Source organism: Panthera uncia, chromosome D1 (genome assembly GCF_023721935.1).
Source record: "Panthera uncia isolate 11264 chromosome D1, Puncia_PCG_1.0, whole genome shotgun sequence".
Classification (NCBI taxonomy): domain Eukaryota; kingdom Metazoa; phylum Chordata; class Mammalia; order Carnivora; family Felidae; genus Panthera; species Panthera uncia.
The window spans coordinates 18,007,392-18,035,098 of NC_064808.1; the positions used below are offsets into that span (position 1 = coordinate 18,007,392).

General features: G+C 48.0%; 2 long non-coding RNA genes across 2 annotated transcripts in view; both read right to left on the reverse strand.

The window, feature by feature from the left end:
• Positions 1-27,707, reverse strand: part of LOC125912917 (uncharacterized) — a 69,261-nt gene that overhangs the window by 39,204 nt on the left and 2,350 nt on the right. The window contains exon 2 of the long non-coding RNA XR_007454872.1: positions 1,435-1,545. This is a non-coding gene — a long non-coding RNA (uncharacterized LOC125912917). The remainder of the gene's footprint in view (positions 1-1,434; positions 1,546-27,707) is intronic.
• On the reverse strand, positions 16,142-17,249 carry LOC125912896 (uncharacterized). Its single transcript, XR_007454860.1, has 2 exons — positions 16,995-17,249; positions 16,142-16,791 (listed from the first exon to the last, which is right to left on the reverse strand). It is a non-coding gene; the product is annotated as an uncharacterized LOC125912896 (long non-coding RNA).

A 27,707-nucleotide genomic window follows, 5' to 3' on the forward strand; every position in this document is an offset into this window, starting at 1 on the left:
ATTGTGTTTATTGATTATCTTATTATTTGGTAATGGTAGGAAATATTTAGTAAAAAGAAAGAACCCAGCTTAGACAATAAACAATCCGAGTTTGAGTTCCAGATGTGTGACCTTGGTAAAATCACTTAACCTCTTTGAACCTCAGTTTCTTGATTTATAAAATGAAGGGATCAGTCTATATATCCTCGACAGCTCTTTCTAACTTTTACATGCTATTTATTATATCTAAATTTGTGGTTTAACCTGTTGGCAGATTTCTTTCAAACATGATTAGAAGAGGTTAACCTTTCAGGCAAGACAATCCCTCCCCCTGTTATTTTCTTAGATTTCTCTACAATGCAACTGAAATACGAATTAAATGCCAACTAAAGGGGGGAAGAGGGAGATATTAACCTCTTGGAATGAACAACAATCCTATTGCTATAAACTTCAGATTCTTATACTAAAAACGGGAATTTAAGGAAGTTGGGTTCAGTGAATGATTTGAAGACCTTGCCCTCACTGTACAGGGTGGGATTATAGAGGAGTCCAGTCAATCTATTTATTATTTGAGTTCCACTTTCAAAATATAAACATTTCAGAAACTCATGTAGCAGTCACTTAATTAATACAGAAAATAGGTCTGTCCTATAATGATCTAAAGGTCTTCTGTGTCATGTGCTTCTGTTCTGCCATGAGCCCCAAGTTTCCCTCTAAGATTTCTGCCAGTTTCCTACATTTTGCTCACATAACATCCAAGGATTAGCCAGGTAGCTCACTTTCTCCCTTCCTTACAAATCTAACAGCTCTGGGCTTTCAAAATTCTCTGCCGCTCCGAATTGAATTTCCCAATAAGAAGGCACAGTAGGACTGTGAAGGTCAGAAAGGCAGCTAAACAAAAGCTCTGTAGCAAAGGATTTTGCTAGTTAATAGAATACGTAAATGTATTTAGAGTTGAATGCCTCACCCCTCAAAAAAATCAATAACCTAAAACTTTTCCTACCTATCCTACGCTGAACTTTAGTTAAGGAGAAATAACTCAACATTTCGGTTGCCTCAGAGAAACTGAGCTCAGCAAATAACCTTTCCACTCGACACCTCCCCTGGGCTGCTGAGAGACCTTAAACAGCCCACGAAGTGAGGGGTGGAGAGGGAACCACGTGCCCCACTGAGGAAGTCTTGCACTCCTCAGTACTGGGGCCTCCAAATACCCAGGCCCAAGTCCAGCTAGTGGATAAAACAGGAAGGGGGCCTGTCTCAGAGGACACTGTGTCCTTCCTGACGACCTCCATGATGGGTGCCTCTCTTCGCCAAAGGCTAAGCCATTGAGGACAGTGCCCCAAGCACTGGATCCCTGATTTCCCTGTGTTGCATCACCAAGGGAAGAGCCTGTGTGGAGTCTTCTTGGTTTTACCCAGGCCAAGCGGCCATGGGCTGAGGTATCTTTGCACTCACCTGGGACTCCAGAGCTCATTGGTTCAGACTCTTCAGTTCCCGTGGCCTCTGAGATACCCTCCTTCAGTGGCCACCCCTTGTGCAGACCTCCAGTAGTCCAGACAGGTTCAACTACCTGAAAGGGCGAAAAAGATGGGTAGGGTTACTATGCTGGCTCAGGAGGAGAATGAGAGAGATTGGGGGTGGGGATATTTCATAGGAAATCAAGGAGTGGATTGGCTGAAGGACAGAAAAAGGGCAGAGGGGCACATCTGGGCTAAGAGCTACAAGGCAGGGATGCTGATGTCACAGGAGAGCTCTTCAGAGATACCCACAAAGCTTCCCTCCTGCTGCGTCCCAGTATGGGGAGTCTCTGGGACAGAGAAGAGGGTCTTGGTCTGAGATTGAAGCAAGTGTGCCCAGTACCTTTGACTCAATCTCAATCCCTTCCTTTGCCTCCAAACTAAGGCAAATAAGGCAGAAGGACTCAAGACCTGAGGTCTTGAAAAGAGATAGCTGGGGCAAAGGATCCAAAGGGAGGAAGCCTGGTTCTCGCCATGGGTAAGGGAGTAGGGCAGGTCCACAGTAACCAAAAGGGGGCCTGAGGGTGACAGCTGGCAGAACCCCTTAGCCTGGCCCAGCCACTAGGGGGCAGATGGCTGGGGGGTGGAGGGGGACTCTCCCGTGCCTTCATCCCTTCCTTAGCTCCAGAGACAACCTCTGGTCTTGATTTTCTAACACGGAGACTAAGCTACTTGTCTGGGCAGAGGAGCCAAGTTTCCCCAGGGACCTCTTGGGCACGTCCCACTCCCCAGGGAGAAACAGACTGGGGTGAGGAAGGGTCTCCAGCTGCTACCCCTTACCCCCTTCTCTATAGGTACTCCAGAGGTTGGCATCACATGCAAGTGCCTGGAAGTGTCCATCAGGCCCCTGGCTTACTAGGTGACGTGGCATTTTTCAAGAGGGGTGTGCATTGGCAGTTTGAGGGTTATAAGAGATTACCCCCCGCCCTTTGCCCTCCTTCCTCAGCAAAGTCAAAGTGGGGAGAAAGGGGGAGATCAGCTCCAACCCGCCCCAGGCTGACGCAACTGCTTTGAGGAGGAAGGAAAGATGCACAAAGAGCCACAGATTTTCACTTATTGTGAAGGGAAAGGGGAAGGGGTCCTTTCCTCTGCTCCCGCCCGGACTGATAGCCCTCTCCGCAAGGACCGCCTCTCCCCGGCCCCATCCGAAGTGAGAGGCCCCCGGCCCCGGCCCGGGCGTGCAGCCGCCCCAGTAGCTGGGCTGCAGCAGCTTCCTCAAGGCAGCAACAGTTGTCTGGCTGAGGCGAGGCGAGGCGAGGACTCGCTCTGGCGCGCACGACGCCGGCTTCGGCTGGTGCTCCTGGGCTCTGGAGCCCCTGCCCCAAACCCAGCCTCCGGGGGAGAGGTGTGGGGACCAGGGACGCGGTAACCCTGAGCAGCCTGCGCTCTGGTCGCTCAACGTCTTCGGTGCAAGTTCACTTCTCTTAGGTCACTTTTCTCCCAATCTGGTGGAGGAGCAGGCTTTTGGGGGAGAGGAGGGCTTTCGGGCTGGGGAGATGGGGGGATGTAGGAAGCAAAAGACAAAAGAGAAGCCCAAGGGACACAGGGGGAAGCTATTTTGAGTCTAACGTGGCTCCTACGCCTCTCCTTCCGCCGGAGCTATCGCTCCACAGACGGCCCCAGGTGAGAGGCAGGGAGGAAACCCCCCCAGGGGTTTTGCTTTTGCTCCATCTCCTTTGCAGATCTTAGGGCCCCTTTTACTCTCTCAGAAAACGCCACCAGGGAGGGAAAATCTCCTTTATCTGGGGAGAGGGGCTCTCATTTAGCGCTAGAGGTTTGAGTCCTCGCCTTCCGTGCCTTCTCGGTGCTTTCTTGAAGGCTGAGCTATAAAAGATTGACTCCGTCCAGCTCTCTGGGGCTCCGTAGCCCTTTTCTTATTCGGCAGAGGGTAGAGTCTGGGTGCTCGGCTAACGGGGAGGGGAACGATGGTGGGCATTTAGTTTGCTGGAAGAACCGTGGTTGGGGTGCGGGGAGAATTCAGGCCCTCCCCGAAAACAGGAAGCTTCCTGGAGCTCGGGTCCTGGGCTTTCATATTCCCAGACTCATCCTCTATCTGTGTCCATCGCTGTGGACGCCTGTGTGTGTCTGTGTGTCCTTCTAGTCCTGTCCCTGAGGGCGTCTAGCACTGTTTCTAGCTGGCGAAGGGCACGGGGCGCCAAGCATGGTGAAGGCCTGATTTGTGCCACTTGTAACCGAAGCGGTAACGACTGCAAGGGGAGGAGGGGGACCCACAGACGATCCTCAGTCCTGCAGCTTTGCCTCCCTCCTCAGGACGGGGCGCCTGGAGAGGCCAGGACTGGGCTTCTGCTGCTACTGCTGAGCTCCTGAGTCGGGCACAACCACATCTCTCAAAAGCTCCTTCTCCGCGGGGGTTTCCCCAGCTTTCGCCTGTTTTACCCCCTTCCTTGCTACTTAGTTTTGAAAAAGATAAGATGGGGGAGACCTGAGGCTGCAAAACGCCTCAAATTAGGTTGGAAGTAGGTGCGGGGGGGAAGGTACTCCGGGGAGCGGGCGGTGCCTGCGTGTTTCCCTCTTTTTCGGAGCTCCCCAATTCACCACGTCTCGCCTCACCTCCAGGTCCCCCACGCTAGGACAGAGAAAGCTGAGGGCCTCTCGCCCCTCCCTCCAGGGCTTCCCCACCCCTAGACTGCAGAGTTGGATCATTAGGGTCAAAAATGACCAGAACATGTCCTAAACTGATTCATATTCCAAGTACTGGCTTGGCCTTAAGATCGGATCCCTTTTTTTGCAGTGGGTGAATGGGGTTACTCGGGGTGTGGGGGGGGGGGGGGGGGGAGACACAACTTCTGTAAACTTTTATTGTATTTTATCTTCTTTCCACTTCGAAAACACACGCACACCGCCTGCTTCAATTCCCCCTGTGATACAAAGTCGATTTAAAAGTTGGGGGCGGGGGAGCCGCTCGGAGGACAGGCGGGTGACCAAAGCCTCAGGGAGCGCGGGAAGGACGAGAGGGAAAGGATAGCTTCTTCCGTGGAAAACGGGGAAAGGGTTGGGAAAGGCTCGGACCGAGCCGCTTCGGGAAGGTGCGGGCTTCGGCTATCGCTGCTGGCTGCGGTCTTCTCGACGAGCGCGCCCTCCGCGAATGCTTTTTGGGGTAAGGGCTTCCGGCTATTGAGTTATGTACAGCAAGCCCAGACCGCAAAAAGATTCGCGAAGGGCAGAGTCTGCCGGCTTCTTCAGTCCGCCGCCGCCGCCGCCTTCAGCCCAGGATGTCTCCGAACCCCGGAGCCGAGCCCGCTGGGTCTCCCCAGCGCGCTCCATCGCGGCTCAGCCTTCCCACCCCGCGCACCGCCCACCCCTCTGCCGCCCCTCCCCGCACCCCCCGACTCATCCTTGCATTTCTCCACACCGTCCGCGATCCCCCAACTCAGCCCGCACAGACGCGAGCGAGGTGTGTGGAGGACGAGAAGAGGAGCGTGGAGGGGAACCAGAGATCCCGGCGCCCTGCCTCCACCCCTCTTCCTTAGCCCCAGCACCCTGAGCCTCCCCTCCTATCTGGCCTATCACCCCCATTCCCCTCTCAGGGTTCCGCCAGCCCTGGCTGCAAGGTCGCGGATCTCTGAACAGGTACAGTTCGGATTTCCCCTGAACCCGCTCTTGTCCCTTCTAGTCCCCCAGCCGAGGTTCCAGCCGTGACTACAGGCGCTGCGTAAAGAGAAAAACTCCCCCAGAGCACTAAATAAATACAGACGAGGCCGCCAGCTCATTGGTGCGGACTAAAATCGTCACCCACCAATCAGGAAAGAGCTCACATTTTCCCTTTTTTTTTTTTTTTTCAGAAGGGGGAGGGAGGAAAAAAAAATATTTCCATTTCTAATTATTCAACAAAATCCAGACTGGAACACGTTAAAATCTTGTTGTTGCAAAAAAGCTGCCAGGACCCCTACCTCCATTCCAGTCCAAGTGAGGGGAAGCGTGCAAGATATTGAGCAAGGGAGGGTTCAAGACAGAGACCTCTCCCAATGGGACCCAAGCCAGAAGATTCAGACAGAAAACGACAGGCAGAGATGAACATAAAATAAACCCAAACTCCACGGTAGTCAGCCTATTTCTAGAAAAATGAGAATGTCTCAATCCCCCCCCCTCCAAAGTTCTGAATGCTCAAGAGAAATGGTGAAGCTCCTCCCTCTGCACCCTCGCCCAAACCCGTCTAGATATTGGGTGTATGATGGCCCACTCGTCTCAGGTGCCCTCTCATTGCTGCAGCCCCCCTTCCTCCCCATTCTGCAGATTGTTGAGGGTAACAACAAGGGGCGAGCCCCTCATTGATCGCCGGCTCCCACAACGACGGGAGATTCCAGCATCTTCAGGAGAAAAGAGAGGGGAGGGGAGAGGAAGGGAGGGGAGACTAGGATGAAAGGAGGAGGGTGATCTTTTTCTTTCGTTCTACCTCCTTCCCTCTCCCCTCTCTTCCTCTAGGCCCCCTCGGCCATCCCATCCATCCAAACTTTGAGGGGTTGCCCTAATTCTTCCCAGTGCAGCGCCACCCTTCCCATATCCGCTCTTGCCCCCCTCCCCAACCACCCCATCAGTATCCAAGAAGGGTGTGTGCAAAAGAATGTTCTGACCACCTCCCTCTCCAACAGTAGTCCCCCAGTGGGGAAAATCTCAGCCAAGGTGGGATGCTGCAAACATTGCAAGAAAGTTGCCATATTTGTTCTCTGCCACCCTGAAATCGACGTGCGGGCGGGCGCGGGCGCACACACACTCCAGCTCAGCAAGCCAGAAGAAAATGTATCTAGACCAAGTAGTCACTGTCTCCGAGTGCCTGTCGACCCACCCCCTCCGCCCATCCATCACCCTCCGCAGAGCTGCGACCCTCCCACCCTCCCACGGCATTCCCCTCGGCTAGGCTACCGACAGACGCACGCACACTCCCCCCGAGCGTCGGCGCGCCTGCCGCGCCAGAGGGGGCTCCACAGTCTGCGCCTGCCGCCGCTGCAGCGCGGGGCAACTGGGAAAAAAAAGTTCTGCTCAGCAGACCAGTGAGCCTACAGACCACCGGCCGACCAGTGTACCAACCCCCTCCTCCTTACCTCGGTCCGCAGGGCCCGAGAGCGCGCTGGTCCCGTCCGCACTGCAGCCAGCTTGAAGGAGTCCCTTTCCAACCGGCCCGCTCCCCTCCCGCCCCTCCCTGCCCCCAACGGGTGTTTGCCCAGCGGCAAAGCAGGCTGTTCCAGGTAAGTATATAAGTTACTGTACTGTGTGGGAGGGTCACGATCTTGGTAATTGCTGCTTTCCGAGCTTAACCCCTGCGTTCCTGCCTTCCTCCAACTTGTTGAGGACTCGTCGGGTAGCGGGAGAGCGAGCGAGCGCGCCGGAGAGCGCGTCGGCCGGGAGGGGGGGAGAGAGGTGCACCGGGCAGAGAGGGGAGAGCGAGACAGCGAGCGGCGGAGTTCAAATGCCCCCCTGGCAGCGGTTTTCATTGGATAGGTCTTCCCCCCCCCCCCCCCCCGCCCCCCCTGGCTTGGCCCCCCCCCCCCGCCCCCCCCCCCCCCGTCTCCCATGTAGGGGACGTCTCCAGGCAAAGTCACGATTCCTTCTCAGTTCGGAATGAACTGTGACTAGAGCCATGACGCAGCCAGCGCGCATTACTCACTTTTTGCAGTCACGACTTGGGAATCCGTGCTGGTTCCAACCAAAATTACACCGCTACCATTGAATTATTTAATAGGATCCAGTTCGGGGGTAAACTTATGCATTGTGCCAAGGGATGGGGGACGAGAGGTGGGGGGGGGGAATGAGGACAGGGGCATCTTCCTTCCCCCTTCTCGACTCTTGGACCACCCTTCCCCACCACCACTCCACGTGCTGCAAGTGTTTTATTGCGCTACTACCCCTCCCAGCCCGGCTGCTCCCACCCCCCCCCCCCCCCCCCCCCCCCCCCCCTCCCAGCATGTTTTCTCTCCCCCCCCCCCCCCCCCCCCCCCCCCCCCCCCCCCCCCCCCCCCCCGTCCCAACCATTTCCTTTGCAAATGTGGCAAAATTTGTAAACACAACCACGCAACTTTCCGGGCTGAGAGGGGCGAGGCTTGGGAAGGGAAACGAGTAGGTCCGGGTGAATGACGAGGAGGCCTAGGGGTGGGCCGAGAGGCTGCGAGCAGCTTTGGTTTGAGCTGAATTGTCAAGACAAAGTGTGGGTTGCAGCGTTATTTGTGTTATTCTCCACAACATCAGTAACAGCCCTTGTTACTATTATGAGTTGACGAATACTCAGTCTCAGCCAGGGAATCTTTCCAGAGAGGGACTGTTTCTGAACTAAAAATAACTCGACCCACCCTCTTCCCCCCTCCCCAACCAGGGCTGCGCGTTGGGTTCCCTGCGTGGGGGTCAGGTCACTAAAGCCAGAGGCTCCTGCTGGATTAGAACGGGGTAGAGGGAGCAGAGAATACCTGGGCTCTCTTAATCTCTCTCCTGAAGACTGTCCCCCTCAGATACTTACCTCACCATCCTGAGTTTATATTTTTAATTATATAGAAAATATCTCTGTATGCACACAAGCTTATTGCAGATCTGCAAGATTCATTTCTCCTGCCGTCCACAGCCCACCTTTGTGGGCCAGTTTGAGGATCCATTTTTATTATTCCTCGCGGAGGAGTTAATCAGTATGAATGTCTTTGTGTGCGCGTGATATTCATCCCCCTTCTGGCCTCTAATAACCTTCCTCCCTCCTCACCTGTCTGGCTACAGGTTTGGCCAAAGTGTCTGGGGCTGATTGCAATGAATCTCACTCCGGGTCGAGTCCATAACCCCAGGAAGTTGACGGTCTCTCCAGTAACATTTGGCAACTTGGAGAAGAATCGCCCCCTCCCAGTTTCCCTCGGAGCCGGTTTTCAGAAACCCTTTGGCTTTTGACTTTAAAGCGCCTCGCGTTGTTCCCAAGCCTGGATTCTCTGCGTATCGCACCAGCAACTCCTGTGCTTTGGTTTCTAATTCATTCATTCCACAACTCATTTGGGGCTCCTATGACTAGGACGCGAAGGAAGGGGGGATAGTAAGAAAAATGCCATAATGCACAGACACATCCTTACACACCTCACGGGAATTGCAGAATGTGGGAGCGTGGGGGCATGAAGTGGGAGGCGATGAGGGTCTGAATAAAGCAACCTATAGCCTCTTATTTTGAGAGTCACCATCACCGGAGAGAAATCTTTCAAACCCACTGGCGGGAAGGTGCCGGAGCCTGGGAATGGAGACCCAGATAGAGACTGGCCTCTGCGGAGAAAGCCGGTGAGCCACCGGCTTTCGGTTCCTGGAGCGCTGGGCCTTGGCTCATCCTGGAATCTAACACTTTGCTCCCCCCTCCTTTAAATTTTTTTTCCCTTTCCTTCCCACTCACCCCTCCTTTTCCCCAAAGCTCTCACCGAAGTCACGACTCTCCCCTTTGAACATCCTTAACCCCCTCCTCTCCGCCTCCCTCTCTGCATCCAGGGCGGGTCTATCTGCAGCTGGCGCCAACCCCGCCCCCTGGCGCTCGGAGCTGAACTCGCGGAGGCCCAAGGAATTTTCAGCACCTGCCTTCTATGGACAGCTACCGCGCCCTGAGCCAGCCGGGGCCAGGGTCTCAGTCCTCGGGGCTCCAGGAGGGCTCCAGAAACCGAACGAGTAAAGTTTGTCAAAGGAAGACAGATTTTCCCCTTTCTTTACCTCCCGGCCCCATCCATGCAATTTTAATCTATATCGCATTGCCTCCATTAATCTCGCAGAGAGATGGTCCATTAAGTGGTATCTGGGCACCCTTTAAGACAGAGGAAACGGGGAGGGGAGGGGGGCAGTGGAGAGAACGGGGCTCAACAGCGCCGACCCATAAAGAGAAAGAGAGTTGCAGCAGCTATTGATTCAGAGATTCGTCAGGGTGATTCCCGGCTCTGCAAGAATTCCCCCTTTCAGTTCCTTTGCATGCAGCCCCAAATTCATTATGCACACTCACAGCTGTACCCCTCACCCTCCACTCAGTCCCACCCTCTTCTTCAGAAAGGGGTAGAAAGCCAGCCAGAAAAAGAACCCCAGAGCATGCACAAAGTAAGCCTCGGCTCATACTCACAGTCTGCGGCATGCACATGACATAATATTACTTACCCAAACGGGAACTCCTTAAGAGAAAAAGAGAAACATAGGGGGAGGGAAGAGAAAGTGGAGAGAGGGAGACAGGAGAGGAGAGGAAAAATCCAACAATTAATTTCCAGACATAGTTGGGGGGGGCAATGCGGTGATGTCCAGGTTTTCTTCCACCCGCGCTGGCTTTTTATCCAGTACAGCCCTCGGTCTATTTCTGGAACACGATCAAACCCTGATGCTATTTTTAGCAAGTACTGAAAAAACCTCCACACACAAAGGCATTTTGCTGGAACCTTAAGTCCGAAACATTAAATGTGCATTAAGCGCCCCCTCCCCACTTTTTTCTGCACCACCAGACTCACTTGTGTTAGTGCAGGTGATGTTTTTTAAAGCAGAAAAATACCCAAATATTATATTTTCCCTCCTTCCCATTAACTCCTGTCTGCCTCTGCCTGTTGCAAGCTCCTCGCAGTCTCCCCAGCAGAAGGCTTTGGAGTGGTTGTATTTTTTAGAGCTGCATGTCTCCATTGACCAGATTCCCTGCATGCTGGGGTTTGGGGTGGGGGAGAGGGGGCACTTAGGCCCCCTCCCCAGAAGACCTTCTCAAGAAAGCTCTAGAGTCTAACGCTATTCACGATGGAGATTCCCAAATGAAGGGGGAAAAATCTTCCGTACCCTTCCCACGTTTCCCACCCATGCTTTGCAAAATCGCGCTGTGTTTGCAATACAACGCCTTTGGAAATGTATGTGTGTGTGTGTATGTGTGTGTGTGTGTGTGTGTGTGTGTGTGTTTTGCGTTCTAGTAAATTCACTACGAGAGGGTTGGAGAAAATAGACTCATGAAGGCAGCGCGGAGCAGCCGCCTTGAGTCTCCTTTGCCAGCCTGCGTCAGTCATGAGCTACTGACGTCACGTGCAGATTCTCCTCTTTGGTGGGTCTGGTTCAGCCGAGAAGAGGCTTCTGCTCGGAGACAGCGCTTTGTGTTCGGTACAGCCACTGAGCAGACGAGGCATCTGAGGCAGGCGCCACCCCAGGCTTGGGCTGGGCAGCTGCAGAGGAGGCTGCGGCCGCCGCGTCTGCTCTAGGCGTGCGGGGCCCCGCGGGCGTGCCGTTCAGGACAGCCCCCTCCCCAAATGCCCTCCGCCGCCCAGTGCAAAGTCGGATCAGTACTGACTCGGGCGAGCGTCCTTTCCCCGCCCTTTCGCAACTGGCCACTGTAGCAAAGACAGCTATGGCTATGACTCGGATTAATTCTGTGTGTTTGTCGGGCAGATAGCCCCGGCTCCTCGAGTGACGCAAGTAACAGATTCAACGGCTCCCGCTGTCTCCCCTGCTCCCCTCTTCTCCCTCCCTCCTTTCCCCTCTTCTGTTTCCTCTGCCCACGCATCCTTCTTGGTCTCCCACGGAATCAGTCAGCTACAGCTTCCCAGAGAGCAATAATCCGAGTTACAGACAGACAGACTCCCAGAGCAGGAATAAGCCTGCAGTTTAGCGCGCGCGCGCACACACACGCGCACACACATACACATACACACACACACACACACACACACACACACTCCTTTGTAATTGGCCAGCAGCGTTTAGGGGCTCCCCTGAATGGGGGGAGGGAGAAGCTGATTCACAAATCCACAGGCCGCCAAGGAGTCACTGCTGGGGGGAGAGGGGATCCCGAGAGGCAAGGGACAGGGCTCACTGCTTCGGCTTTTCCCTCTCCTCACCACGCAGAAAGGAAACCCACCTCTATAAATATAATGATGGCAGGGTGTTAGCGAATAAACTACTTTTGTTGAATGGTAGAGGAAGGAGAAAATTCAACAGACTGCAAATGCTTAGTCTCTAGCGACATTACCAGAACTTTTTAAGACTAGGTGAGGGTTTACCCTTTCTCCCTCTCAAAAACCTAGAGATCTCTTATTTTTTCTTCTTATTGAAGTAATATCCCTGAAAAATAGGCCCAGTGAATTAGTGCTATTTTTAGACCAATTTGAATGGATTTTGCTTCATGAAGGTGACAGTGTGTGTGTGTGGGCACGTACATGCCTCAGTGTGTTGTATCTGAATCTGAGTGTTTCAGCAGAAGACATTCCACACCTCAGGATGACAAAGGGTTTATTGATTTGCTGGACTGATGGATGTGGGAAGAATTGCCACAAATTGGAAGATCTGAACAAGATCGCACACACAGAGACCATCCTTCCCAAATCCACACAGCATCACAGACGCACCTCACATAACCTCTGCCCAGAAAGGGTGGGGGACTGGAAACTGAGGCCTGGCTTGATGCACGGTTCATCTCTTTTATTAACCCTCATCCTCAACATTCCCTGACGATGGTTTTCCTTGATGCCAGTAAACAGTTTTCCAGAGGTTACCACTAAGATTTGGGGTGCAAGGCCTGGGAGTGATCTTTAATCAGTGTGATCTTTAATACCCTCTCATCTCCCTCTTCAGGCCCTCCTAGGCTTCATAGCTTGCCTCAGAGATTTTGATTTAAGCTTATGTCCTTCTTGTACCTTCAATTCCTGCCTGTGGCTTAAGTTTTGCCTACTAAACAGAGACAGGACGACAGCTCAGCATGGAGGACACCCTCCGGTAGCCCATCGGTAGCTGCTTATTTTTAGCCCCGTGAATGCATGTATGGATGTGTGTGAGAATGGGGCTGCAGTGGGGAGGTGTGCAGTCAGAAGAAATATCAATGGGAGACAGGCGGCCCTGGGTTTTGCACCAAAGATGGCTTATCGCAGGGTATCACCAGATATGGCCTAATGGACAGGAAGCTTCCCCATCATGTGGCAGCAGCATTTCAATGCAGTATTCTCGGATTAATGAAAATGTCAGGCTAAGGATGTTTCTAAAGGCACAGAGTATGTTTCTAATGATATGTGACTAGGTGTGTGTAAGCATAAATTCAGGTATAGGGGCACATTCACAGAAACCATATAGTTCCTATATATACTACATAAACTATATAGAGAAGAGACCATTTAGAGTAATGTGGCCTGCCTTCTGTGCTGGTTAGATGCTATTGTGTCTATGCTGAGATCAAGGCAGGTTCATTTGAGGTCACTGTGGGGGTCCCTTAACATATTCCAGCAAACCCTGTATCTAGCTCTAACAAATGAGGTAGAGTTGGAAATAGAATAAATGTGCTCTGCACCTCAAAACTCTGAGGGTTGCAGCCAAAATTACACTCATCTAACTCTAGTGGACTGATAGACTCAATGTCTCTGCTTCTCCCCCTGCCAGAAGAGGACATACTTCTGCCATGTCCCTGTTTTGCTACTGTAATCAAGCTGACTGGTCAGATTGCTGTTTCGGGGCTGGGGCGGGGGGGGGGGGGGCTGCCTAGGAAGCTCAGGAGAAACATTTGCAGAAAGTTAGCCCTTGGTAGCCAGCATCTCCATTTGCCCTACATGTCAGGTCTTTTGGTACATGCTTGGCCTGGAGGTGGTGTCCTTGGCTTTCTGAGCTGTCTCACCATTCTTTGTTAAGTGCCATGGTGGCCAATTCCTGTCTGAGCATTCAAGCTAAGCACCTAGGGAATTAATAGACTGACATGGAACCTGTCCAAGATGAAAACCGCCTTCTGCACTGCCAACCCATCCCTGGGCCATCCCAAGCATGAAGAGGACTCGTTTCCCCTGATACTCCCTCAGAGGGCCTGTGGGGGTAAGCTACTGTCACCAAGCCCTTGAGAAGAACTGAATCTCCTTTCTTTCAGGGTCAGTGAAACCCAGGATGTCCGCCTGTGTCTCCTGTCTCCTCTCCAAGCACCAAGAAAAATGCCAGTAGGTAAAGTACTAGGTTTGGAGAAGGGAATAAAAAATGCAGCTCCCAGGAAGTCAACCAAAAGGGAGTGTATCAGGGAGTCCAGGAGAGAGGTTCCTCTTTGCCTAAAGCCATCTCATTTAGGGAGCAGAACTATTTTGGCTTAAATAAAGGATGGGATGGGAAAGAAACCAATAGTTTTTCAACACCTACCATGTGACAGACACTGTGCTGGGCACTTTTACATAAACAATCTCACATAATACTTAACGCAATTGTATGGGTGTCATAATAACAATGTTCCCTACCCCATTGGATTATTTGTGCAGAAATCACTCCAGGAATATTAGTTATTATGTTTCCTATTTTAAGGCTAAGGAAATGGATACCAGATAGCTTAAGTGACTTGTCCAAAAGTCTTAAAGTTTGAAGTTGGTAAAATTTGGGATCCAATCAAATTCATATCTGTGTAGCTTCAAGCCTCATGCCTATACCACTCCATCATGTTGCCTCTATTCAAATATCTGGTCTTTTATATTACAGTTTTAGGGACCATCACGTAGAATTGCAGACATCTGGAACTTTCTCAGCAGTGGCCTGAATAATGAAACGGATTTATTCCTTCTAAGGAGCCCCTTGGCCAGTAGAACCACCCTCCTAACAGGCCATCTGCTTGCGAGAAGAACCCCCCTCCATCTTCTACCAAGGAAAGCACCAGGGGCGCCTGGGTGGCTCAGTTGGTTAAGTGTCCGACTTCAGCTCAGGTCATGATCTCACAGTTTGTGAGTTCGAGCCCCGCGTCAGGCTCTGTGCTGACAGCTCAGAGCCTGGAGCCTGCTTCAGATTCTGTGTCTCCCTCTCTCTCTGCCCCTCCCCTGCTCATGCTCTCTCTGTGTCTCAAAAATAAATAAAACATTAAAAAAATTAAAAAAAAAATGAAAAGAAAGCACCAGCTGGCTCAGCCTCATCCCAAACTCAGGAGAACTATCCAAAGCCAGCCAGTGTGGAGTGGAGATACAGCGAACTTTACGTCCATTCAGGCTGCTATGCCTAGCCCTAGCCACGTTTACATTGGGTGGCACTAGGGAGGGGTTGAAAACCTCTTGTAAAAGTCTTCTAAAAATCTGTCTTAAGGTGGGAACAGCAGCAAATCTCCATTTAGGTTGGCTAGTCATCCAAGTCTTCTTTCACCCATTTAGAAACTGGCATCCCTGATCATATTCCAGATTCTGAAAACTTTAGAAACTAAGGCATTAGCACTATGGAGGGGATGAGCCACAACATACACAATACAAGCTATTCCATGATCCCATTCCCCTGTTAAATACATGTTTTCAACACTTACCCTGATCAAGAGGTACATTCGGTCTTGGGAAACACTTCTTAGAAGCCAACATATTTGGAGATTTGAGGGTATATTTTTAAGGACCACTTGCATGCTGGAAGAAAGTGACTAGAATTCCACCCCCTCTTTTTTTCTTGTTGTTGCCACCAGCATTCAAGTCTCAACTACCTCCAAGTATTTGCAGTGTTCAACTTCAGAACAATTAAGACAGTATCTGCTATTCGCATACCTTCACTATCAAGGAGCAAGCTCTTTTAAATGCCCTTCTCCCTCCCTATGCCACTCCTTGGAGAACCAGATGATAGGTTTCCCCATGCCTTGTCAGATGAAAGGCACATTTGGGAGAACAGGGACTTAGAGAGTCACTCAGGAATACCTAGAGTGGGTTTCATGGTGAGGATCTAAGCAAAGACAAGGAAGCCAGAGCAAGCACATGATAGGGGGCTGAAGCTAAAGGGGTAGGGTGGGTTGGGGCTTGGGATGCCAGCATGCTTTAGTTTAGCAGAGGCTATATAGAAAAGGATCAGAGCTTGAAAAACAAGGACCACAGGGAGAAAAGAACTATCTCAGGGGTGCTTCAAGATGCCTGCCTGAGTGTGGTCTTAATCTCATGCTTGGTAGACAGTTGTCTACCCTACCTGAACTCAGTGGGCAAGGAGAGCTCAATCACGAGTTCATGTGGGGGGTCTAAATTGGCTAAACTTTTTATCTTTTCACCATTAAAAATGCCTTGAAACTAGCTGCTTGGATCACTATATCTGATAGGCCAACGGCAAAAAATGGGCCTCACATTCTTTAATTGGTAGTCCAATAAATATAGGCTGTGGGACAGAGGAAGAATGGACTAACATATCTGCTGGATTGGCCAGTGTTTTGTACTTATTGACAAGGCTAGGAGTTAAATAACAAATTGGGTCTGGATCTTGCCATGAGAAGAGAGATTCTCAGCTCACATGTGACAAATTTCCATTAGTTCTAGCTTACCACTCAAAAGTGGAAATAAAATGGCAGGGTGGGGGGGGGTGGGTAGAAAATGCAATTTCTAGGGATAGTGGGTTTTCCAAGAACCACACTTTTTGTAGTGATTGTTTTTGAGAAGGAGAACATTCACTATGACCTCAACAAATTCTGATATGGTCAAACCTGGGATCTGTTTTATTTTGTAGAGGCGGAGATTAACATTGTGAGCCTGGACTAACATCTATGGCTGGACTGGGATCCCTGAAGGGCATTTGGGTCAGTAGGAACTGATAGAAGATGAACCTTAGAGCCTAACAGGGTGACTCTGGCTCACGAATACTGGGCTTCTGAGATCACTACAAATCACCCTAGACAGTGCTGGTAAATGTCACTTACCTCACCATCCAGGAACCTGTGGTTCAGAACCCATGAAGAAAAGCCTTGGGTTTCAAATGAAAATGTCTAGAGTGAAGCCATCACAATGTGGTAGAATGAAATGCAAATTTAATTGGAGGAAAAAAAGTCTGGATGATTCCATCCTGTATTCAGGGGCAGTCCAATTCTGAGCATCCTTCTCTTTCTCTTCTTCCTACCTCCACATTCTTAATCAGTCCAAGCAGTCAGGAGTAAGCGCTTTCACTATATCTGACTGGGACTAAGGGATTTCTGGTCTTTCCATCTAGTTTTAATTACATCACACTCAGATACCTCGAGTATCTTCATTGAGTGTGACTGCTCTGGCAGAGTCTTGCAACTTCATTTTGGAAGAGGTAGGATGTGCTGTGGTTTTCCTCACCTAGGGACTGAATGCTGGGCTGTTGGGCATGAGGCAGGGGCTGTTGGGCATGAGGAAAGAGGGAAACCAATGTTAGCCATCTGGACATAACTCAGAGGGGAACTTGCCAAACAGAGAACAAAGCCACTGCCCATAAGACGGGCACCTTGGAGAAAGAGCTGAGTGGGTAGTGAATGGAGGAAGAATGGTGATCAGGAAGGGGTAATTATGGCAAGCGTTAATAGGAAGATGAATGTGAGCAGCAACATTGCAGAAAGCATGAGGCAAAGGATGAGGTGTGTCCTGGGTGTTTGAGGACTGCTCTGAAAACTCATCTGGTCTCCTCTTGATCGTTGGCGCTCCTACAACAAGCAAGAATGAAAGGGATATGGTGTCAGCAACCTATTTCCATCACTCACAGTTCTCTGTGAGCATCCAGTTCCAGACTCTCCCGTCCCTCCCTCAGTGATATCATTTTGCCTTCCTTGAGGGTGGTAGGGACACAATGTTGGTGGTAGGGCAGATGTTCAAGGCTACAGTTAGATAAAGGGATCCTCAGCCTTACCAGCAGACTGCCAAATATGAGTTCACTTCAAATTGGCAGGTCTGGACCAACTTATTCATCAAGAAGTCACATTTCTGGCAAAGTAGAGTTTGTGGTATTAACAGGTCGAACCAGAGAGACCTGCTTCCACTGGTAGCTGAGGGCCAGGAAGTTATGTCATGGACAAATACTTTTAACCCAACTACTCCGTTTAGGACAGTGACAGCCCAATTGCTCAGAAGGTGCTGCAGAAAGCCTTGTATCTGTTGCGTTATTATCAGCAGATACCATTCTGATCCCATTATGACATCACTCTGCCTATAGGAGAAGGGGCAGCTCACAGGAAATCTTGAGGAGGGGTGGAGGAACTAGGTGACACCTGGTGTGGCTGATGTCCCATTATGGAGATTTAGAGACACAACAGAGAAATTGGAGATTAGCACCCAACTCAAAGAGGAATGGGAATCCTGTGATGTACCCATGTCTCAAATCCCCACAAAGAACCCATTTGGAAATGCTTTGAAATTCTTCTGCATTAAGTGAAAAAGTTTACATCTTTGCATGGTATAGGAGAGTTGAAATAATATTTCAGATTCTCTCAGGGACCTAGATAACCTTTGAAATGTGGGTTGGTTAGAGATCAACCTTGAAAAGATAAGTGGCTGTGTAATTCCTAATTCCCAAATGACTCAATATCAAGAGTACTCGATTATGAACCAACCTGAAAAAGGGAAAGGAATGACTCAGGCCAGAGTCTATATCTAAGGATCAAGGAGGTGGTTTCACAGTCTTTATTTGCTACAGTTAAAAAGCCCAATCTAGACCTCAGTTTCAACCGATGCCAACCAGAAAGTCAGAATTTAAGCTGTGAGTGAAGATTCTGGTCTTTGCTATTTGCTCCTAACCAAAATCTGAACACATCACTCAATATCTTAAATTCCCAACTTATAAAATGAGTGTACTGCTATGTGCCCTACCCACCTCACAAGATTTTATTTTTAAAAACGTAGGTGTGAACATGTTCCACAAATTAAAAAAGGCCTCACCTCTGTAATGGAAATTCTTCTTAGTCACTGTGGTAGTTACTCTGCGTTCTTCAGTCTGAGCATCACAGTGAGAGCACAGATTGGGCAAGCATTGTCATGTAATCAGTTGTCTCGTGGGCTGAATTTTTTATAAAGCAAGGTTTAAATGCTCTAGAACCCAGGAGGTTTATGGAGCAATCCCAGAGCCAGGTATAACCTACACATGTTGGGTGGTGAGAACAAGTTCCACATCCAATTTCACATCATCCCTTGGTTGTTTCTTCTCTTGAGTTCTCACTCACGAGAATCCTAAAACAATGAGGGTCACTGAGGAAGTCTGCTAGGCTTTGGTGATGCCAGGAACTTAGTTAATGTTCCAAGTCATGGCTGTCTTGTTTGTAAAATCCTGCCACATGCAGTTGTGTATTAAATGAGATCATACAAGTAGGATGCCTAGCACTGTGTTGGCATCCAATAAATGTTAGATGAAATTATTAAGGAGGCAGAAGAGGCCAACCTCTGGAGTTTCATCTTCCTTGGTGCCTCAGGATACCTTATTTTCTCCCTGGTTCAAGGCACCAAGAAGCTCAGATGCCTCAAATTGATACCCACAGGGCAGGGCAAAATGACTGCTAAGGAATTTCTACCAAAGAGCCAGTAGAGGGAGCTCCCAGGTAAAACTGTTCTTCTCTAGTCCACTTTTGCTTCATTTCTCTGTAAAACAAATCTATGCTCAGAGGCCACAAACTTTTATTCTACCAGAGCCCTTTTTACTTAGAGAAAACCATATCACTCAGAAAAAGACCTAGATCCAATCCTGCTTTCAGAGAACCCAGGTGTTCTTGAACTTTAAAGACAGGTTGAGTCCCATGGCAAGGTTCAACTCTTGGGCTCCATTTGCAACTTGTAATAGAAAGGACAGTTCCTCTATGGGGGATGATCTGAGGAGATATGGGACTAAGACTTTGAAGCTAACCCTTCTTTGACCCTTGAAATTTTGAATGTGCTCTAGCTTTCCAGTCACCCTCTCCCAACAAATATCTGGATTCATAGTCACTGAAGGACCTTTTTTACCAACTTGTTATAAGGCAGTCATGGAGCCTGGCCACTGTTAAGCAGAACAGTGAAGGAAAGAGTCCTTGCCTGCTGTTAGGAGAAACAAAATGATGGACACGGCATGTGTCTAGGATAAAAGACCTAAAATGACTGCCAAAGGGTAGCAAGATGGATTTTAGTGAGGATCTGAGTGGAGCTTTTTCCACAGTTCCTTTTCTGTTCAGATTGCTCAGGTCAACCAGGTGGCCTGCCATCAGGGCACAGACCTTTTCCTCATGCTTATTTTCTGGCTCACAGTTAATCAATGCAATAGTAGGAGCCCCAAGAGATAGTGGGAGATATTTCCAGTCTTTCTTACAATTAACATTTGCTCACAGCCTGATTTTGATTAGCAGTGGCCTCATTTCTTTTAGGGTACCCAAGGGGCTCTGTGCTTCACCTACTTACAGGATGATACATAGCTGAGGAGGAACCCAGAATAAGGTGAACACTTGCCATCCAGGAAGGTTAAAAACATATGAGAGCTCCTCTCCCTCCTGTTGGCATCACTATCGTTAATTTTGATAGTGTATCAAATTTGTTAAATTTGATAGTGTAATTTATTGAGTATTTACTAATCTCAAGTACTGTGCTAATAGGTATGTACCATCCCATTCAATCCTTACAGCAACTAAGTGAAAAGGTTCCTATTACAATTTCCATTTTTAAGTTGAAAAGCTGGGACTCTGAGAAGCTAAATAACCTGCCCTAAGTCAAACAGCTGTTAAGTGTAGTAGCTGGTATACTGAGATACAGAGCAGCCCCTCTTTGAGCCCTAGCTGGGTTTTCCAGAACAGACATTAGTAGAGTTCCCTTCAGCATTATAAGTTTCCACAGGTAAGGGAAGCCTAGGCATACCTTAAGTCACAGGACTGATGGAAATACCTGGTGTTCCTTCTTATTCCATTATTTCATTACTATAGGGCAAGTGTGACCTATCTCAAGAGGAAAAACTACCACCAGGGTAAAGCAGTTCACCTCTTTCTCCCTCTCTAAGATAAACCCTTAGACACTGGACCTAACCATAGAGGGAAAAAAAGGAGCTCATTACTCATATTTGGCAAATGCATTGGACTTTTATAATTTGGGATGAACTAAATGACTGAAAGCTGGGGACCTAGTCCAAGGATAGAATCCTTTAGGGCTCATGTCTATAAAGAAAAGACTCTTTGGGAACTGCCATTAAGAATAATCTGCGGGAGAGCAATAGGATATGGATTTTATCAGCAGCTCTCAAACCATGACTCCATCTAGATCTGTAACTTTGCTGGGCTCTGTTTACCCAATTCTGGTTAAGGCTCATTGTTGGTTCCTTTGACATGGGGGCTTGAACTAGGTAGGGAAAGTACACGCTGTAGAGCTAATATCACAGAAAGTACTTTTCCTTAATCATAGATGACAAAGACTCTGCCTTCAGTCACCCCATAAGCTTAGCTGCTACTTCTCATCCTCCTCTTGAAGTCATCAGAGGGATGCTGTCCAGTGAGAAGGTAGGCTTCTGATGACAAGGAGGAGAAAAAATGAAGGAGCTACTGCCTTGAAGAGCCTGAGAACCACTGGTCACAGGAAGAAGAGAGGGCTCAGGCCCAGTCCTGTCTTGTCCTTTCCTTTAATCCCCTCATCTTCAGGGCTGACACCAAATGTTTTGACTCATGGAATAACTTGCTGCTGTGGGCCACCAGTATTAGTGAATATAGGTTATAATTAGTTTAAAAGGATATGTTCAGTTGCAAATCAAAACACAACTTTGGTCTGTATTGTAACTCAGGAGAATTATTAATGTTTTGATTGGATCTCAGACTCATGCGTATGAAGGTCTCATTATGATTAGGGATTTATGGTCTGGTTAAGTTCCAGGCCCCTAAAGGGATGCATCAAGCCCTCAGCAAGGACCATCTGCAACCTGCTTCATGTGCATCCTGCTTAGAGCCCTCCAGAGCCAAAGTAGTTATAGAGCATTTATGTTTTACTTGAAATCCCCTTCAAATGCATAGCAGTCTTCCAAGAGGGACCTGAAAGGGTGGCATATTAAGGACAGAGATGCCTTAAGAATGGGGGAAACGCTAATAACAACAGCAAGCATTTAACTGAGCACTTTTTATATACCATGCAATGTCCTAAGCACTTCTTATGTATTGATTTACTCATCATAACTCTGGGAGGGGGGTACTGTTATTATTACCATCTTATAGATGAGGAAACATAGAGATTATTGAACTTTTCTGAGGCCTTTGAGGTATTTAAGTTGGAAAGATTTTTATCCTGATTTCTGCTCTGAGCCCCATGTTAGATTCTCACCTCTTAATGGAAAGATCTCCAAAGTGTTGGCAGGAGCTGGACATGAATGGGTCCCAGGTGAAAAGGAATCCATAGTCAGTCTTGTGTTGTATTTGTTGTGAATAGTCTATGGAATGCCAGACACCATGGGGACTAATGGGCCCAAAGAAACCTGTTGCCTAAGGCCTGAGCAACCATTAACCCCTCCATACCAGGACCATAGAAGACTGGTAACAGTGACAGCTACATTCAACTCATACATGCTCACTCTTCCAAACACCTTAGGGGCTCCTTAAGGACAAGAATTCAATTTGCTCTGAGCAACAGTCAGGATATTGCATAAAGTATGGAGCTGGTTGACTCTGACCCTTGCTTTAGAGATGAGGTCAAGAGGGGCCAAGTGAATCACCTAAGTTCACTATGTTAGGTCAGCAGAGCCTGGGCTAGAACCCAGTTGACACCTGGTTCAACCCATCTATCTAATCACAGGGTCTCTGAATACTGGGGGGACAGGTAAGAGAATATAGTGGTTGCCAATGAGGGAGGCTACTAGTACTAGGAAAGAAAAGGAAGGTATTCCTTTAATCTGTGTGAGGGAAATAAAGCCTGGAGGGAGAGTCAGCTTGCCTCAGGTCACAGGCCAAGTTTGGAAATGAGCTCATCAATTTCTGTACCCAAATATTCAGCTCACCAGATTCCTTGAACATAATATAGATGGTAAAGCTTTTCAAATCTGAGAGTTTATAAATAGTAGCTTAATGTAGAGTAGGAGAAATCCTTTTGCCTTGATGGAAATGACTAACAAAGGAGTGAAAGGGAGGGATAAAGGCTATTTTGCTATTCCTTTTTTTAAACATCACCTCCCCAAATGATTTGTTTTCCAAGTCTGTGTGAATATAGAAAAGTAAGTAGAAGCAAATAATCCTTGTAGTGAATTGGTATCCTAACTCCTGCCCCAGACTGAGGCTAGGTTGAGGCCACTCCTTGGAAATCAGATCTTCCCAAGGTCAGTGGTTTTTAACACCCAAGATATGGGTATTAAGGGTAAATCCTATAGGTCTGAGACCCTTGAACCCTAATGTAATCATCCCACAAGCTTCCAGTAGGATGAACTGCCACAAAAGCCTGGCCTCCTCACTAAATATTACCAAGTCTTTAGAACTAAAAATCTGGACTTTAATGGATGGAACTTCTTTTCCAACTGATATATCCACACCAATTAACATGCTCACATAAACTCATGGGTGAAAGGATTCCTGATAGAATGGGTCACAGGACAGATAATTTTGGAACAGGGAAAGGAAACTTGTGGTGGATTATTGGTCAAGCAAGGGCTTTATAAGTTCCTAAGAACTTAGGGTTGGCAAGGGTCTTACCAAAGGAAGAATGTGAGTTGCTAAAGGCCTCTTTCACCTTCTGAACTATGAGTGCCATGATGGCTCTCAGGATCCATCTCTTCATTATCTCTGGATCTTCAGAGCCTACTATATGGCCTGCTAATCTAGTGGACTCTCCATAAATTTTTGTTGCGTTCCCAATTTGTCATGAGGCCAGAAGGACTGGGTAAGGGATTACTTTCTTCTGTTCTCCACTAGGGAATTGAAACTCTAGATCTAAATGAGGAGTAGACAGTCATACTTGCCTCCAAGGAATCCCTGAGAGACTCTTACAATGTCCAAGGAGGACTTGGAACATTTGCCCCAGTGGAAAGGAGGAGACTCAAGCCTAGCCTCCGGGCTCCAGTGAGTCAAACACAGATGATCTTCTCACATTTATACTCATGAGATCCAGACTTGTGCAAAGTACAGACTGAGTCCATTTCTCCCTACTTGGATGCCTCTCTCTCAGGACTGGGAGCTACTGGGAAAAAAGAGCTTATGGGCCCTGATCTGGAGTGAAAGGTCCAGGAAAGTTTCCCAGGCCTGTTCCTGGCTTGGCAGGGTCAATGGAGAACATCCTTTGGCTATCAGAGAGTAAGGTAGGGGGGAGATAGAAGAGGAGTCCCAGTGTATATGGAAAGGTCTAATAACAGCCATGCTATCTTCAGAAAATAAAGAATCTACCCAGGAAAGGCAGGCATATGGTAGAAATGCCACCCCACAACATACCATAAGAAGATTCTCCCACTACTTCTCTGATGTTTCCTTGGCTCCATCAGTGGTCAGAAGTATGTTAATAAAAATAATAGTATCAAATACTTGGTATATTCCAAGCACTGTGCCAAGTCCTTTACAAATAACTCAATACATCATCATCATTAATCTTTGAGGTAGGTACTATTATTACTCTAATTTTAAGTGTCAAGAAACCAAGGCTTAGAGAGTTTAAATAACTTGTCATAACTCACATAACCAACCAAATACAGGAGCCAAGATTTGAACCCAGGTCTGTTTGGCTGCAAACCCTGAATTATCCACCATTATACTGCATTCAGGAAACTGTTTTGAGTCCAGCCAATCAGAGACCTATGTCAACCTCTATTGCTAATTGAGATGGGAAAGAGGAAAGCATGATTTAAAAATTTTTAAACATCTGCCTATGTGCACACACACACACAGGTGCAACACATGTGTCACATATGTAGAATATTCTAAAGTGCTTTTGGATAAGCCATCTAATTTCTCATTTCATTCTTAATGGGGTAGGTATTATAATGTGAATACTCCTACTGTTCAGGTGAGGAAAGCAGGTCACAAAGAAGCTAAGTAATTTGTCTAAGATCATATATCTCCTTGGCTCCTTGAATCTACGTGGTTTGAGGCCAAATCCTTGGCTCTTTTTTTTTTTAATTTTTAATGTTTATTTTAGAGAGGGAGAGAATACAAAAGGGAGGGGCAGAGAGAGAGGGGGATAGAGGATCTGAAGCAGGCTCTGTGCTGACAGCAGAGAGCCCCATGTGGGGCTTGAACTCATGAACTGTGAGATCATGACCTGAGCAGAAGTCAGATGCTTAACTGACTGAACCACCCAGGCACCCCCCAAATCCATGGCTCTTTCAACTATAGCATATTGCCACAATAATAAGCCCTACCAGAGTCAGCTAGCATTTATTAAACATCCACCACGGGTCAAGCACTGTGCTAGCCTCATTCACAAGCAGTAAGTAATTATTTATCAATTGGTCTTCCAGTTTACTAACTGGGCTGTTGCAGCAGCAGCCTCCAAGTCCAGTAAAGGTTATATAAAAGAATAAGAGTAATTCCTTTCCCTCTTTTCTCTTGGTACTCTTAGTAGCTTAGTCTAAGTTAAATGTTTCACAAAAGGGTGTTCTGTCACCTAAAGAACCAGGCAAGGAAGAAAAACTAGATTAAAGCTGAAAACACAATTCTCAAAGTCCCTGAACCAATGATGGAGGGTCAATAGTGTCTTAATTCTGTAGGTTGGATGCATTTTTAATGCCATATGATTTCCACCCTAGTCCACCTCACATTTCTGAGGTCCCCTCTAGCTTTGCTCCTTAGAGGGTAAGGAGTAAGGAGGCAACAGATGAAAGAAAGGAAAATTCCCTTCCCGTTGGGGTCCATCAGAATATAGGACTGTCTTTCTCTTGACTTTTTGAGCCTTAAGTCCTACTTCTTCTATATCAACATCAATTGAACTTACTGCCAAAGTCATTTTTGAGAACCTGTCATTAAATAATTAGCACAATTATTCATGAAGCAAGCTAAGTTTTATTTTATTCATTTGTAGGTGGCGAAACCTAAGTATATATCAGGCAGAAGTTCTGCTTGATGGAGCCAAGCTTGGAAGTGGTGGGTAGGGACTGGATGGATACTTCCTTTCCAGGCCTGGGCTCTAACCCAAGGCTTCAGCAGACCCAGAAGCGACCAGCAGATGACTTTTAACACCGTCATCAGGAAGTGGTGGACTTTTCACAGAGTGGGACTTGGTTAGAAGAAAACCCAATGGATAAAAAATGGAGGCCGCTGAATTTTTGTGCTGCAGATAGGATTATTGGCTTGATGAGAGAAGATGAGCAACAGTGTTCTCAGTCTAGGATCTGGGTTACTTCTAGCCTCCTCCTGCTGTGCAACTTCATGGGTGTGCAACTTGTGTAGTCACACATAGCCCTGTGCTCAGAAGGGCCTCATGCTTGGTTTAATACTCTGATGTTACTGTCTTGAAATTCGTAATAATTTTGCCTTTGGACTTGTGTAAGTAAAGTCTGTTGGACAGTGGAGAATGTGTCAGAAGAGAAGATCTGTGCCACGGATGTGCTCACCATTCCTTGCTGCCCCATGGGGTTGGTACTCCCCCAAGAGTACAAAATTCCAGTGGGAGCTCAATGAGACTCAAAGCAAGTGAAAGGTAAGTCTGTGAGTAAATGGGGGATTGACAGTACCAAGAGGTAGTGCTATTTGAACCAGAACTTGCTTCAAATGCAGAAAGAAGGCAGTGGGGTTCTTTGAAATACTAACGAACAAGGAACCCTATTGTATCGTTTCTTATTCTCATTCCTTCCCTGTATTTGCCAACCATCTATGCTGAAAATGATGATATAGGAGGAAAGGGAAGCATAGGACAGCTAATAGTTCTTTTTCCTTTCAGTCCTTCCTTATCATTAAGCTGAAGTCAGAGAGAGCTGGGAGAATGTTTGCATATAAAAAGTGAAACAAAACTAGTTGAGTACATTTTGTTCCATGTTTCCCTTGCTCAGGTAAGAACAAAATACCTATGCACGTATGACCCATGAAATGTGAATTGTGTAATTTTGGTGATTCTGCAAATGAATGAAATGCTCTTCTATAGCACTGAACAATATAAAGATGGGTGGTAAAACTCATGCTAATAATTTGAAATTTTTATTTTTATTTAGCACATGAAACATCAAATAAAAAACATCATGACAAGTTGAGAGAAACACTCAAGGAAAAAAGTTTTACATTTTAGTATCTCTAACAGCACTTTTTTCCTACTTTTTGAACAAGGAGCCCCTCCATTTTTGTTTCATGCTGGGCCCTACAAATTATGTAGTTGGTCCTGTTCCTACCCTTATTTTTCTTTTGAGAAACAAAGGTGAAGCACCCAGGCTCAGATGAAGGGGAAAGGTGGACTTCCTTCTTCTCCTAAGTGGGTAGACATCTGCTTGTGGTAATGCTCTCCAGCGTCGCGTGAAGGGGGGACTGACACTCCTGAATGAGTATGAGGAAACCCAAGACAAATTCAGGTTCACCACATACACTCAGGGATGTCAGACCCACCCCTAAACCAGGTGGGACAGAAGATGAAGAAGGTCCGCTCTTTTGTGGGTTGCCTGTGAGCTCAAATGTGGAGAGAGCTCTGCATTAAGTGCACATACTTGTGCATCGTTGTGGTCTTGGCGCGCATATGTGCATGTACTTTGCGCATATATACTTGCATGTGATGTGTGCTTGAGCACCTGAGAGAACTTGAGAGAAGTGGTCTTTACATGGATCTTGGGGGAGTGGCTGACAGACATGAAACACCGTTAAGGCTAGGGTGAAAACGGTGTCCTTCTGGAACTTGGTCCTCAGGAGATCACAGCAGAGTAGAGAGTGATACTGATGAGTCTGGGGGGGGCTATGGAGGACGTGTGGCTATATTCCTAGGACCAGACTTTTCTTTTTAAAATTTTTTTTAATGTTTATTTATTTTTGAGAGAGAGAGAGAGAGAGAGAGAGAGAGAGCAGGGGAGAGGCAGAAAGAGAGGGAGACACAGAATCCAAAGCAGGCTCCAGGCTCTGAGCTGTCAGCACAAAGCCCAATGTGGGGCTCGAACCCATGACCTGTGAGATCATGACTTGAGCTGAAGTCAGACGCTTAACTGACTGAGCCACCCAGGCGCGCAGACCAGATTTTTCTTATAACCACTCTCCTCTCCCTCTATATTGAGGGGACAAACACCTGTTGACTTAGGTATAGAACAGAAACAATTTCCTTCTGAGAGGAGTGACACAGTTACCCTTCCAAGGCTAGGAAAGCCTACCCCTCCTCCACCCCTGGACAAAAACTGAGGGGGCAGTTCCCTGACCTGGGACTTCAAGTGATGCGGACACTGGATGTTGGGCATGCTGGCCTGGTTTTACTCCACACCAGCAAATCCATAAGGATGGACAACGCTTCACACTAAGAGCAGGCTTAGTCCGGACTGTGCCCACATCTCACTTCCAGTTCTGTTTCTATGTCTGTACTCATTGCCTTCGGGTTATTCTAGCTTGGAGAGCTAGAATATTCTCTGCCTTGCTGTGACAACAGATGTTGCTGATTCTAACTTCCAAGCACCCCCCTCAAATCTCCCAACCCCCAAACCTGCTGAAAGAGATTCACTTCTCATGTGAATTTGGTAACCCAGCACCCGCCCCCTCCCCCCCCCCCC